The sequence below is a fragment of the Zea mays genome, chromosome 3 (genome assembly GCF_902167145.1).
Source record: "Zea mays cultivar B73 chromosome 3, Zm-B73-REFERENCE-NAM-5.0, whole genome shotgun sequence".
NCBI lineage: Eukaryota > Viridiplantae > Streptophyta > Magnoliopsida > Poales > Poaceae > Zea > Zea mays.
Window position 1 is genome coordinate 198,258,117 of NC_050098.1, and position 13,866 is coordinate 198,271,982.

Below are 13,866 nucleotides of genomic sequence, written 5' to 3' on the forward strand. Positions count from 1 at the left end.
AACTGGCGTGCCGGTTGCTCGACGCGTGGGCCTGGGTCCCAAGCTGGCGTGTCAGAAGTCGGAGAAGCGCGTCCATCTGGCGCGGTTGCATGCCGCCTGCATGGCTGCTCGCCCCTTCTGCCCGTTGGTCTGGGCGAAAATGGGGGGTCGCCTGTAACCGCTGGACGGTCGTGCGCATCACGCGCGGCGGTTTGGCTTCTTCTGCCCTGAGCCGGCTTGCATGACGTGCGGGACCCAGCCCCCGAGTCGCAGGGGAGGGCCTTGGAGCGTGTTGGAGAAGACTCGGCCCGCGGCGCTTGGGGGCGCACGTAGGGGGAGTTGCCTTTAAAAGGAGGGAGGCTCCCTTCGTAAGGCAACCATGTCTTCTTCCTCCCTTAAGCGTCGGGTCTTCCCGTCTTCCAAGCCCCCGGATGGGGGGTATCCGCCGCCTTTCCGCCTCCTCGTTGGAGGAACGCAACTCCATGGGAGTTGGTACCTCTCAGCCATCGTTCGGCTTCAAGGATTTTCATCAGGCTGCCCGGCCGCTCCCCTCCGCCGGCGGTCACCTGAGATGGCGACCTCCGACTTGATGGTGAGGGAAAGCGAGCCGGGCCGCGGCCTCTTCCCCTCCCTCAGCCTCAAGGATTTTCATCACCAGGGCTGGGGAGGGGAGTGCGCCAAGTTGGGGTCGGCCCCTGCGTGGGCGGTGGCTCGCTCCTTCACCCAGTGATGGGGGGAGAAGCGGGCATTGCCCGTGGCGTCCGGCAGCTGCAGCGTGCCTGGTCTTCAGCCGCGAGTGGCTTCGGGGCCTCTTGCGGCGTCGGCGTCTGCCACGGCAGCCGGAAGAGGTTCTTCCGCCGGCGCGGCGGCCGGGACTGGCCACGGGCTGACCTCCAACTTCTACGGCCTTCTGCCCGTCCTTGCCTCACGAGTTTTGGGCATGGGCGGGGGCCTCCTGGCAGCGGCATCCACCCTGAGGTCAGCGTTGCCGCTTTTCGGCCCCCCGGAGCAGAAGTCGCCGTCGTCGCCACTGCTGGAGCAGGTGACGGCGCGCCGACCGTCGGCCTTCCGTTGCTCCGCAGGCCTTCCCCCTCGGAGTGGGGTTGTTTGTACCTGCGGAGGGGGAACCGGAGTTCCGTTTGTAATGGCACTTCGAATGCCAGTGAGTTCGTTCATTGTGGCTGTCGAGGCCTGAACGTGTATGTAATTTCGGCACGGAGCCGTGTTCTTTTTTCTCATTTCCGAGCACTAAGTCTCGCCTGTTTGATTATCTGAACCGCTTTACCAAGCATGAGTTGCCCCGTGTCAAGGTGACGGGTGAGGTATCCGTATCCCGGAGGCGTAGGAATCCCTCGGCCCGTTCGGCCTTGTTACGTGAGGCTCCTCTAGCCTAGTTGAAGGGACCCCTCGGCCGCCCTTTGGTGGATCGAGGCCGGGGGTAGCGATATCAGTATGAACAGAGGCGGAGTTGGCTCGAGAATGGGGAACCTGGTTGGCCGGAGCCTAGCCGTGTCGCCCGTCAGCGGAGCCGACGCCCAAGTCGATCAGTCAAGGCCTCGGATCGGGCTAGCGCCCTTGGAAGCCGGTCGCCCGAGGCCCCAGGGGTAACCGGTTGAGCCGCCTGCTCGGGCCGGATTCTCGGAGGAGCCCCTGGACCTCGGCGCCGCCCGAGGCTGGGTTGGGCTTTGTTGTAGACGTCGTCGATGCCGAGGGTGCTACGGCTCCCTTCGGCGTGAAGACCCGAGCCTGCAGGATCAGATCGTCTTGTAGCGTGTGCTTTCTGCGGCCGCCGAGGCCAGAAGAACACGCCCTCGCCGCGCTTGCGAAGCCGCGTCTTTTTTCCTCTTGTTTCGAGCATCTGGACTCTGTCGGTAACAGGGATGTTTGTGTGAGCGAGAGTTGCTTTTCGCGGAAGGGACGAGTGAGGTATCCGTATCCCAGAGGCGTGGGAATCCCTCGGCTCGGTCGGCCTTGCCGCTTACGCGTACTTTCACCCGTCCATGAGGCCCTGTCCCCGACTTAGTCGAGAAAGCTTGAAGGACTGCTTCGGCAGGAAAGCTTCCGAACGTGATGACTCGTTCGGTCCACGGAGTCGCTTTACCCGAGCGCAAGTTACTTATCGCAGAAGGGGACGAGTGAGGTATCCGTATCCCGGAGGCGTAGGAGTCCCTCGGCTCGGTCAGCCTTGGCTGCTTACGTGTACCTCGTCGTTTCCAGGATCCGCTTTCCGAAGTAGTCAAGAAGCACGGAAGAAATCCTGCTAAAAAGAGGTCCTTTTTCGAGGAAAAAATTCGACGCAGAGGGGGTCTCCCCCCTTTTAGCCCCCGAGGGAGGGTCGGGCCTTGCCGAGGCTAGGCCGACCCTTCCTTGACAACTAAACTTTGCGTAGGTGCGAGGTATATGAACAACTTGAAAACATCTTAAGGGTAGAAGCGACGTAGCTGTTTGATGTTCCAAGCGTTGCCGTAGATCTCGCCTTGATTGTTGGCCAGCTTGTATGTTCCGGGCTTCAGAACTTTGGCGATGACGAATGGCCCTTCCCAGGGGGGCGTGAGCTTGTGCCTCCCTCGGGCATCTTGTCGCAGCCGAAGCACCAGGTCGCCCACCTGGAGTTCTCGGGACCGGACCCCTCGGGCGTGGTAGCGTCGCAGGGACTGTTGGTACCGCGCCGAGTGTAGCAAAGCCCTGTCCCGAGCTTCCTCCAACTGGTCCAGCGATTCCTCTCGGCTGGCTTGGTTGCTTTGTTCGGTGTAGGCCCTCGCCCTTGGGGAGCCGTATTCCAGGTCAGTGGGCAAGATAGCTTCAGCCCCGTAGACCAGGAAAAACGGCGTGAAGCCCGTGGCACGACTCGGCGTCGTCCTTAGGCTCCAGACCACCGAGGGGAGTTCCTTCATCCATCGCCTGCCGAACTTGTTGAGGTTGTTGTAGATCCGAGGCTTGAGCCCTTGTAGAATCATGCCGTTGGCACGCTCTACTTGCCCATTCGACATGGGATGAGCCACGGCGGCCCAGTCCACCCGGATATGGTGATCCTCGCAAAAATCCAAGAATTTTTTGCCGGTGAACTGGGTGCCGTTGTCGGTGATGATGGAGTTCGGGACCCCGAAGCGATGGATGATGTTGGTGAAGAATGCCACCGCCTGCTCGGACCTGATGCTGTTCAGGGGTCGGACCTCGATCCACTTGGAGAATTTGTCGATGGCGACCAGCAGGTGCGTGTAGCCCCCGGGCGCCTTCTGCAAGGGACCGACGAGGTCCAGACCCCACACAGCGAAGGGCCAGGTGATGGGTATTGTCTGCAGAGCCTGAGCGGGCAGGTGTGTCCGCTTCGCATAGAATTGGCACCCTTCGCAGGTGCGGACAATTCTAGTGGCGTCAGCCACCGCCGTTGGCCAGTAGAAGCCTTGTCGGAAAGCATTCCCAACAAGGGCTCGGGGTGCTGCGTGGTGGCCGCAAGCCCCCGAGTGTACTTCTTGCAGCAGTTCCCGACCTTCGGCGATGGAGATGCATCGCTGGAGGATGCCCGAGGGGCTGCGATGGTAGAGCTCCTCTTCGTCGCCCAGCAAGACGAATGACTTGGCGCGTCGCGCTACCCGCCGAGCCTCGACTTGGCCGAGGGGTAGCTCTCCTCGACGGAGATATTGCAGGTACGGGGCCTGCCAATCTTGGTCTGGCGTGGCCCCGCTCTGCCCTTCCTCGACGTTCAATGCCCCGCCCTCGGGGGCCGAGGGTACCTCGGGCCGGGCCGAGGTTGGCTCGGGCTGAGCCGAGGGTACCTCGGGCTGAGCCGAGGGTACCTCGGGCTGAGCCGAGGGTACCTCGGGCTCGGGCGCGTCGTCGAGCTTGACGGAGGGTTGATGCAGATCCCGGGAGAAGACGTCCGGGGGGACTGTCGTTCGTCCCGAGGCTATCTTCGCCAGCTCGTCTGCGGTTTCGTTGTAGCGCCGAGCGATGTGGTTGAGCTCGAGCCCGAAGAACTTGTCTTCCAGGCGCCGGACCTCGTCGCAGAAGGCCTCCATCTTTGGGTCGCGACAGTGGGAGTTCTTCATGACTTGGTCGATGACGAGCTGCGAATCACCGCGGGCGTCGAGGCGTCTGACCCCTAGCTCGATGGCGATCCGCAATCCGTTGACCAGAGCTTCGTACTCGGCCACATTGTTGGACGCCGGGAAGTGGAGGCGCAGCACGTAGCGCAAGTGCTTTCCGAGGGGCGAGATGAAGAGCAGGCCCGCACCGGCCCCCGTCTTCATCAGCGACCCGTCGAAAAACATGGTCCAGAGCTCCGGTTGGATCGGAGTCGTTGGTAGTTGGGTATCGACCCATTCAGCCACGAAATCCGCCAACACTTGGGACTTGATGGCCTTCCGAGGGGCGAACGAGATCGTTTCGCCCATGATCTCCACTGCCCACTTTGCGATCCTGCCCGAGGCCTCTCGGCACTGGATGATCTCCCCCAGGGGGAAGGATGACACCACAGTTACCGGATGGGACTCAAAGTAGTGTCGTAGCTTCCGCCTCGTCAGGATCACAGCATACAGCAGCTTTTGAACTTGTGGGTAGCGGATCTTAGTCTCGGACAGCACTTCGCTGATGAAGTAGACCGGCCTCTGAACGGGCAATGTATGCCCTTCCTCCTGCCTTTCGACCACAATCGCGGCGCTAACCACCTGAGTGGTCGCGGCGACGTAGACCAAGAGGGTTTCTCCGTCCGCCGGCGGCACCAAGACTGGCGCCTTTGTAAGGAGCGCCTTCAGGTTGCCGAGGGCTTCCTCGGCCTCAGGGGTCCAAACGAAACACTCGGCCTTCCTTAAGAGGCGGTACAGAGGCAGACCTCTTTCGCCGAGGCGTGAGATGAAGCGGCTCAGGGCCGCGAGGCATCCCATGACCCTCTGTACCCCTTTTAAGTCCTTGATGGGCCCCATGCTGGTGATGGCCGCAATCTTCTCCGGGTTGGCCTCGATGCCTCGCTCAGAGACGATGAACCCTAGGAGCATGCCTCGGGGCACCCCGAAGACACACTTCTCAGGATTAAGCTTGACTCCTTTCGCCTTGAGACACCGGAATGTCACTTCAAGGTCGGAGAGGATGTTGGGAGCCTTCCGTGTCTTGACCACGATGTCATCGACGTAGGCCTCGACTGTGCGACCGATGTGTTCGCCGAACACATGGTTCATGCACCGCTGGTACGTCGCGCCTGCATTCCTCAGGCCGAACGGCATGGTGACGTAGCAGTACATGCCGAACGGCGTGATGAAAGAAGTCGCGAGCTGGTCGGACTCTTTCATCCGGATCTGGTGATACCCCGAGTAGGCATCGAGGAAGGACAGGGTTTCGCACCCAGCAGTGGAATCCACGATTTGGTCGATGCGAGGCAGAGGGTAGGGAACCTTCGGACATGCTTTGTTGAGACCAGTGTAGTCTACACACATCCGCCATTTCCCCCCTTTCTTCCTCACAAGCACAGGGTTGGCAAGCCATTCGGGATGGAATACCTCTTTGATGAACCCTGCCGCCATTAGCTTGTGGATCTCTTCGCCAATCGCTCTGCGCTTCTCCTCGTCAAATCGGCGCAGAGGCTGCCTGACGGGTCGGGCTCCGGCCCGAATATCCAGCGAGTGCTCGGCGACATCCCTCGGTATGCCGGGCATGTCCGAGGGACTCCACGCAAAGACGTCGGCGTTTGCGCGGAGAAAGTCGACGAGCACTGCTTCCTATTTGGGGTCGAGCCCGGAACCGATCCGGATCTGCTTGGTGGTGTCGCCGCTGGGGTCGAGGGGGACGGCCTTGACCGTCTCCGCTGGCTCGAAGTTGCCGGCATGGCGCTTCACGTCTGGGACCTCCCTGGAGAGGTTCTCCAAGTCGGCGATGAGGGCCTCGGACTCGGCGAGGGCCTCGGCGTACTCCACGCACCCCACGTCGCATTCGAACGCGTGTTTGTACGTGGGGCCGACAGTGATGACCCCATTGGGGCCCGGCATCTTGAGCTTCAGGTAGGTGTAGTTGGGGACGGCCATGAACTTCGCGTAGCATGGCCTCCCTAGCACGGCGTGGTAGGTTCCTCGGAACCCGACCACTTCGAACGTCAGGGTCTCCTTTTGGAAGTTGGAGGGTGTCCCGAAGCAGACTGGGAGGTCGAGTCGCCCGAGGGGCTGGACGCGCTTCCCAGGGATGATCCCGTGGAAGGGCGCAGCGCCTGCTCGGACGGAGGACGGATCGACGCGCAGAAGCTTGAGGGTCTCGGCGTAGATGATGTTGAGGCAGCTGCCCCCGTCCATCAGGACCTTGGTGAGCCTGACATCGCCGACAACGGGGTCGACGACGAGCGGGTATTTCCCCGGGCTCGGCACATGGTCGGGGTGGTCGGCCCGGTCGAAAGTGATGGGCTTGTCGGACCAGTCTAGGTAGACTGGCGCCGCCACCTTCACCGAGCAGACCTCCCGGCGCTCTTGCTTGCGGTGCCGAGCCGAGGTATTCGCCGCATGCCCTCCATAGATCATGAAGCAGTCGCGGACCTCGGGGAACCCCCCTGCTGGGTGATCTTCGTTCTTGTCGTCGTCGTGGGCCCCGCCACCCTCGGCGGGTGGCCCGGCCCTGTGGAAATGACGCCGAAGCATAACGCACTCCTCGAGGGTGTGCTTGACGGGCCCCTGATGGTAGGGGCACGGCTCCTTGAGCATCTTGTCGAAGAGGTTTGCACCTCCGGGGGGCTTCCGAGGGTTCTTATACTCGGCGGCGGCGACAAGGTCCGCGTCGGCGGCGTCGCGTTTCGATTGCGACTTCTTCTTGCCTTTCTTCTTGGCGCCGCGCGGAGCAGACGCCTCGGGGGCTTCTTCCGATGGGCGGCCCTGGGGCTGCTTGTCCTTTCGGAAGATAGCCTCGACCGCCTCCTGGCCAGAGGCGAACTTGGTGGCGATGTCCATCAGCTCGCTCGCCCTGGTGGGGGTTTTGCGACCCAGCTTGCTCACCAGGTCGCGGCAAGTGGTGCCGGCGAGGAACGCGCCGATGACATCCGAGTCGGTGATGTTGGGCAGCTCGGTGCGCTGCTTCGAGAATCGCCGGATGTAGTCCCGGAGCGACTCCCCCGGCTGTTGCCGGCAGCTTCGAAGGTCCCAGGAGTTCCCGGGGCGCACGTATGTGCCCTGGAAATTGCCAGCGAAGGCTTGGACCAAGTCGTCCCAGTTGGAAATCTGCCCCGGAGGCAGGTGCTCCAACCAGGCGCGAGCAGTGTCGGAGAGGAACAGGGGGAGGTTGCGGATGACGAGGTTGTCGTCGTCCGTTCCGCCCAGTTGGCAGGCAAGGCGGTAATCCGCGAGCCACAGTTCCGGTCTCGTTTCCCCCGAGTACTTTGTGATAGTAGTCGGGGGTCGGAACCGGGTCAGGAATGGCGCCCGTCGGATGGCCCGACTGAAAGCCTGCGGACCGGGTGGCTCGGGCGAAGGACTCCGATCCTCCCCGCTGTCGTAGCGTCCCCCACGCCTGGGGTGGTAGCCTCGGCGCACCCTTTCGTCGAGGTGAGCCCGACGGTCGCGTCGACGGTGCTCGTTGCCGAGGTGGCCCGGGGCCGCAGGCGCGGTGTTGCGCGTGCGCCCGGTATAGACCGAGGCTTCCCGCATGAATCGGGAAGTCGCGGCATGAGGTTCCGAGGGATATCCTTGCCTCCGGGATGCAGTGCTCTCGGCCCGCCGGGCCGCAGCGCCTTCCAGGAGATTCTTGAGTTCTCCCTGTATTCGCCGCCCCTCGGTGGTTGACGGCTCCGGCATCGCGCGGATGAGCATCGCTGCGGTCGCCAGGTTCTGACCGACCCCGCTGGATGCGGGCGGCGGCCTGATCCTGACGTCGTTGGCGACGCGGTGCTGGAGACCTTGGGGCAGATGACGTATTTCTCCGGCCAGGGGTTGGCCCACCCATGCCTGTCCGACGTCTCGACGGATCGGCTCAAGCGCTCCTGTTCCCTCGTTGAGCCTGGCCTGCGCCTCGCGGACTTGCTCGAGTGTGGGTCGTAACCCCCCGCCGGAGCGGGGACCACAGCTAGCTCCCGTGGGACGTCGGCGCGAGGCACCGGCCTAGGGAGATCACCATCCTCCGGCATGCCAAGGTGGTTGCCTTCGGTGGGATCCCCTAGCTCGACGTGGAAACATTCGCGGCTTGGGCCGCAGCTCTCGTCGCCAAGGCTGCGGCTTCCATCGGAATAGTCGGACAGACAGTAGTCACATGCGGTCATGAAGTCCCGCACGGCACTGGGGTTGCCAAGTCCGGAGAAATCCCAACCGATGCTGGGATCGTCATCTTCCTCGGACCCAGAGGGCCCGTAGGTCGAGACGTCCGTCAGTCGGTCCCAAGGCGACCGCATACAGAACCTCAGTGGGGTTGCACTCGCCTCAATGAGGGCGCCCGCCAAAACGAGGTCGTTTGGCGGGTTGAGGCCGAGTCGAAATGACGCAAGATGGGAGTTAGTCGTTACCTTTTGGTCGACGAGGAGCGACGTAGTCACATCGGGGACTGGTTGCGCCGTCATCTCTGGTTCGAGGGCGACGTCCTGCAGGCTTTCCGCGAGCGTGCCGGCGTCGTCTTCTTGCTCGGGGTCATCGTGCCGCGGGGGGACGGCGCTTGCCTCCGTCTTGAGCGCGAGGTCGACGTCCGGCGTGCCTTCCGTCGGGGCGTCGGGGGCGTCGATCCGCTCGACGGCTGACGAAGCGCGGCCTCCCGCCTGGCCTTGACGGCTCCGCCTCCTCCTCCGTTGGCGGGGGAGAGAACGGAGCGAGCCCGAATATCGCTCTTCCACCACGCGGGGAAGACGTCGTCGATTCCACCGCCGGAGGGCGGGTTGTCGGCCGCCATTGTCGTAGTCGCGCGGCGGTGGAAGAAGTGTCATGTCGTAGCTGCCGTCGAAGGACATGAACTCAAGAGTCCCGAAACGAAGCACCGTCCCGGGCCGGAGAGGTTGCCGGAGACTGCCCATCTGGAGCTTGACGGGGAGCTGTTCGTCAGCACGCAGCAGGCCCCTACCCGGCGCGCCAACTGTCGGCGTTTCGAGACAGGGGGGTCCCTAAGCCGACGAGTGAGTGTGCTGCGTGCCCCAGCCCAGATGGGTCGAGCGCGTGGGCGAGCGCGAAGGGGGGAGAGGCGAGGCGGCCGGAGCCGAGCGTGAGAGAGGTGGAAGTCCCGCGGCCTTCGTGTTCGTCCCGCGCCCAGGTCAGGTGCGCTTGCAGTAGGGGGGTTACAAGCGTCCACGCGGGTGAGGGAAGCGAGCGGCCCCAAGAGAGCGCCTGTCCCGTCCTCGGTCCCGCGCGGCCAACCTTCTCTGAGAAGGCCCTGGTCCTTCCTTTTATAGTCGTAAGGAGAGGATCCAGGTGTACAATGGGGATGTAGCAGAGTGCTACGTGTCTAGCGGAGGGAGAGCTAGCGCCCTAGGTACATGCCGATGTGGCAGCCGGAGAGATCTGGGCATCCTGCTGGCGTGATGTCGTGGCTATCGGAGGTGCGGCGGAGCCTGATGGAGGGACAGCTGTTGGGGCGGTCGAGTCCCTGCTGACGTTGTCCTGCTTCCGTAAGAGAGCTGGGGGCCGCCGTCGTCATAGAGCTTGTGGAGCGCCATCATTGCCCCTCTGGCGGAGCTGGCCGGACGAGACGCCGGTCTTGTTCTCCGTGACCCGAGTCGATTCGGGGTAGGATGATGATGGCGCCTCCTGTTGACGTGGCGGTCTGTGCTCTAGGTAGGGCGACGTGGGGTTTCCTCCGAAGCCGGGGTTGAGTCTGCCTTCTATTGCCGTGGCCGAGCCCGAGCCAGGGGGTCGGGCGAGGCGGAAGTCGTCCGGCCGAGGCCAGGGCGGAGTCCGAGCCCTGGGGTCGGGCGAGGCGGAGTTTCGTCGTCTTCCGGGTCTTAGCCCGAGTCCGAGCCCTGGGGTCGGGCGGAGCGGAGTTCGCCGTCTTCCGGGTCTTAGCCCGAGTCCGAGCCCTGGGGTCGGGCGGAGCGGAGTTCGCCGTCTTCCGGGTCTTAGCCCGAGTCCGAGCCCTGGGGTCGGGCGGAGCGGAGTTCGCCGTCTTCCGGGTCTTAGCCCGAGTCCGAGCCCTGGGGTCGGGCGGAGCGGAGTTCGCCGTCTTCCGGGTCTTAGCCCGAGTCCGAGCCCTGGGGTCGGGCGGAGCGGAGTTCGCCGTCTTCCGGGTCTTAGCCCGAGTCCGAGCCCTGGGGTCGGGCGGAGCGGAGTTCGCCGTGGCGCCTTTGGCAAGGCCTAATTGCCTGTCAGACTCACTCTGTCGAGTGGCACTGCAGTCGGAGTGGCGCAGGCGGCGCTGTCCTTCTGTCAGACTGGCCAGTGGAGCGGTGGAGTGACGGCGGTCACCTCGGCTCTGCCGGGGGCGCGTGTCAGGATAGAGGTGTCAGGCCACCTTTGCGTTAAATGCCCCTGCAATTTGGTCAGTCGGTGCGGTGATTTAGTCAAGGTTGCTTCTGAGCGAAGCCAAGGCCTTGGGCGAGCCGGTGATGTGTCCGCCATAAAAAGGGGGCCTCGGGCGAGACGGAAGTCTCTCGAGGTCGGCTGCCTTTGGCCGAGGTTAGGCTCGGGTGAAGCGTGATCGAGTCACTCGTGTGGACTGATCCCTGACTTAATCGTGCCCATCAGGCCTTTGCAGCTTTATGCTGATGGGGGTTACCAGCTGAGAATTAGGCGTCTTGAGGGTACCCCTAATTATGGTCCCCGACAGCCACCATTCACCCAGACATCATTATAGAATTTTCCGCCCATCAAGGTTGCTTCAGCTGAAGGATCCTTCGTATCATCTATGGAGAAGGCAGCTTCGGTCTGGGCCATGGTTTTAATATGGTCGCATCCCGCCTTCTCCAAGATGGCTGAAATTCCCCACGCACCGGAAAACGCCCAAACATCCCCGCGATCACTTAAAATTTCTTCGAAGGTCTTGGACTCTCCATTTATCCATTCAATAACGCCTTCGGGGTCGCCTCGTATGAAGTTTTCTTCGGCAGAATAGGCACCCACTTTGGCGAAACTAGCTTTTATTTTCTTCACACAATCCAAGGATTTTTCAAAGCACCTTTCTTTGGATGTGCGAAGTTCTTCAAAAAATTTCTCTAAATGATTTTTCCAATATTCGCTGATTTCTTGGTTAGCTTCTGCGAGTGCACATTTTTCCTTAGCTTCGGCCAGTTGCCTCCGAAGGTCTTCAATTTCAATCTTTTGGGCTTCGGCTTGAGCTTTGAAACTAGCTTCGTCTTCTTTCACTTTGTTAACCAGAGAAATTAAGATTTTGTCTTTTTTCAAGACCTTCGTTTCTCAATTCAATCACCTCTGAACGAAGGTTGTTCAGAGCCATTGTATAGCCTTCGTCTTCAATATTTTTCTGTGCCCTAAGAGCATTACTAAGAATCAAGCCCTGCAAGAGGAGAAAAGAATTGAGTTTGACAAATGAAATACCTCATTTTCAAATTCAAAGTTAACTTTTATACCTTTATGCTATTGTATGCTAGACTGTCAGCAAGTTCATCCTTCGATAAAATCGAAAGGCCGTCTTCTAGCTTCGAGAATCCGATGCTTTTTCCTATCTCCCGGCAAACGGATATTTCTTTGTTATTCAGGAGACAGTATAGAAAATCTTCTTCGTCACTACCATTGAACACTAACGCCCCCTTCGGATATTTCAATTTTTGGGCGTAGTGTCGTGCTTCTAGCATTTCTTCTTGGAATAGTTCTTTTCCCGAAGCATGACGAATAATGTAGTCAATGCTTTTGTTCGAAGCTTCGGGAGAAGGAGCTTTGATCTTTTCAGATGCAATCTGCGCTGTCGTTTTTCCTTAGGATCAGCAGGCTCCATCTCGGTGGGCACTAAAGGCCCAGCTTCGGCTTCAGTTTGAGCTAGCGCAGCTTCAATTTTTGTTTGCCTAGTTTTGGTTTCGGTCTGCGTTTTTGTAATTTCAGCAACTTCCTTTGTAGCAGCAGGGCTTAAAACCTTCGTAGTTTCCAGCACAGCATCCAGCACTGTCGGCGTTTTGGGCCCGCGAGGACCCTCAACCGACTAGTGAATTTGTCGTTGCGTGTCCCTGCCTAGATGGGTTGATGCAAGATGAAACACAAGAGGGAGGATAAGGCTTATATTATCTTGCACCGGGGTGCTCGTAGTAGGGGTTACAAGCGTCGCGCGCGCGCGCAAGAGAGAGAGAGAGAGAGAGAGAGAGAGAGGGTCTGGCCCTGAGGTGAGCTGTCTGAGTTAGCCTCCTCTGCGTTTCTCTCACTCTGCCTGCCTCTGCCCTTCTTCGCCTTGCTTTGCCTCCCCTTAGGAAGGCCCTGGACATCCCCTTTTATAGATACAAGGAGATGGCCCAGCTGTACAATGGGGGTGTAGCTATGTGCTAACGTGGTCGTCGGAGAAGTGTCTGAGCCCTGCATATGTGCTAACGTGGCCGTCGGAGAAGTGCTTGAGCCCTGTAGAAGCGTAGCTGACGGTGCGGCCCGGGGTCCTGCTGACGTTTCTTTGCTTTCGTAGAGGGTTGAGAACAATCGACGTCATGGACGAACGTGGGGAACCATCATTACCTGTTACCGGAGTAATCCAGATGGGATATCGGTCTTGTTCCTTCGTAGCCTGAGGCAGCTAGCTAGGGGTAGAATAATGATGTATCCCCAGTGGCGTGGTCGGCCCGAGCCCGAGGTCGGGTGAGGATGTGACTCCTCCCGAGGCCGAGGCTGAGATCGAGGCTTGGGGTCGGGCGAGGTAGAGACCTTTTCCTGAGGCCGAGGCTGAGGCTGAGGCCTGAGGTCGGGCGAGGCGGAGCTCCCTGTTGCGCCCGAGGCTGAACTCGGGGGAGATCGTGACTCAGTTTTATCCTGGTGGTTGGCACAGTAGTCGGAACAGGGTGAATAGTGTTGTTTTCTTGTCAGAACGATCAGTAAAGGGGCGAAGTGACTGCGGTCACTTCGACCTTGCCGACTGAGGCGCGCGTGTCAGGATAAGGTGTCAGGTGATCCCCGCATTAAATGCACATGCGATACGGTCGGTTGGTGAGGCGATTTGGCTGAGGTCGCTGCATGACAAAGTTTGCCCGAGCTGGTCTTCGGGCGAGCCGAGGGTGCGCCCACTACATGAGGAGGCCCTCGGGCGAGGCGTGAATCCGTCTAGGACTACTGTTCCTGCCCGAGGCCTGGGCTCGGGCGAGGCGAGATCGCGTCCCTTGGTAGACGAGGCCTTGACTTGAACCGTGCTTATCAGTCTTTGCGGTTTGTTCTGAAGATGTTTTCCAACCATGTTAAGGAGTATTGGGGGTACCCCTAATTATGGTACCCGATAGTAGCCCCCGAGCCTCGAAGGGAGTGTAAGTACTCGCTTGGAGGTTCTGCCGGATTATTTGCAAGGGGACCAGCCCTTCTTGGTCATATTTTGTTCCGATGGGTGCACGCGAGCGCACCCGTCGGGTGTATCCCCTGAGGCCTCGGAGGAGTGATTTGACTTCTCTGAGGTCTTAATTCTTTTTGTGATGCCTCGGTCGGCCTTGTTGTTCCCTCATGCGGCCTGGCCGCAACCCGGGTGCATGGTCAGGCCCCGAGTTTTTAAGCTGGTTTGTTGACGTGGTCAACAGTTTGGCCGTAGCCTGGTGCGAGAGCAGCCCCCGAGCCTCTGCACGGAGCGAGAGGACGATCAAGGATCGTCTCGACTTTTATGTATGCCCCTTCGTCGCCTTTCCGCAAGGCGGAAGGGGGGAAAGCGCCATGTTACCCTCGGAGGGCACCGAACACGGTGTTTCTAATGAGTTGCTATCGGGTGATCCGAGTGGACGCTCGAGCCCCGTTCGATAAGGGTTGGCTAGTGGCCCAGAGGCGCGTTCCAAAAGTACCTGCAGGTGATTTGCTAGACCCGGACCCATTCGATAGGGTCCAAGGG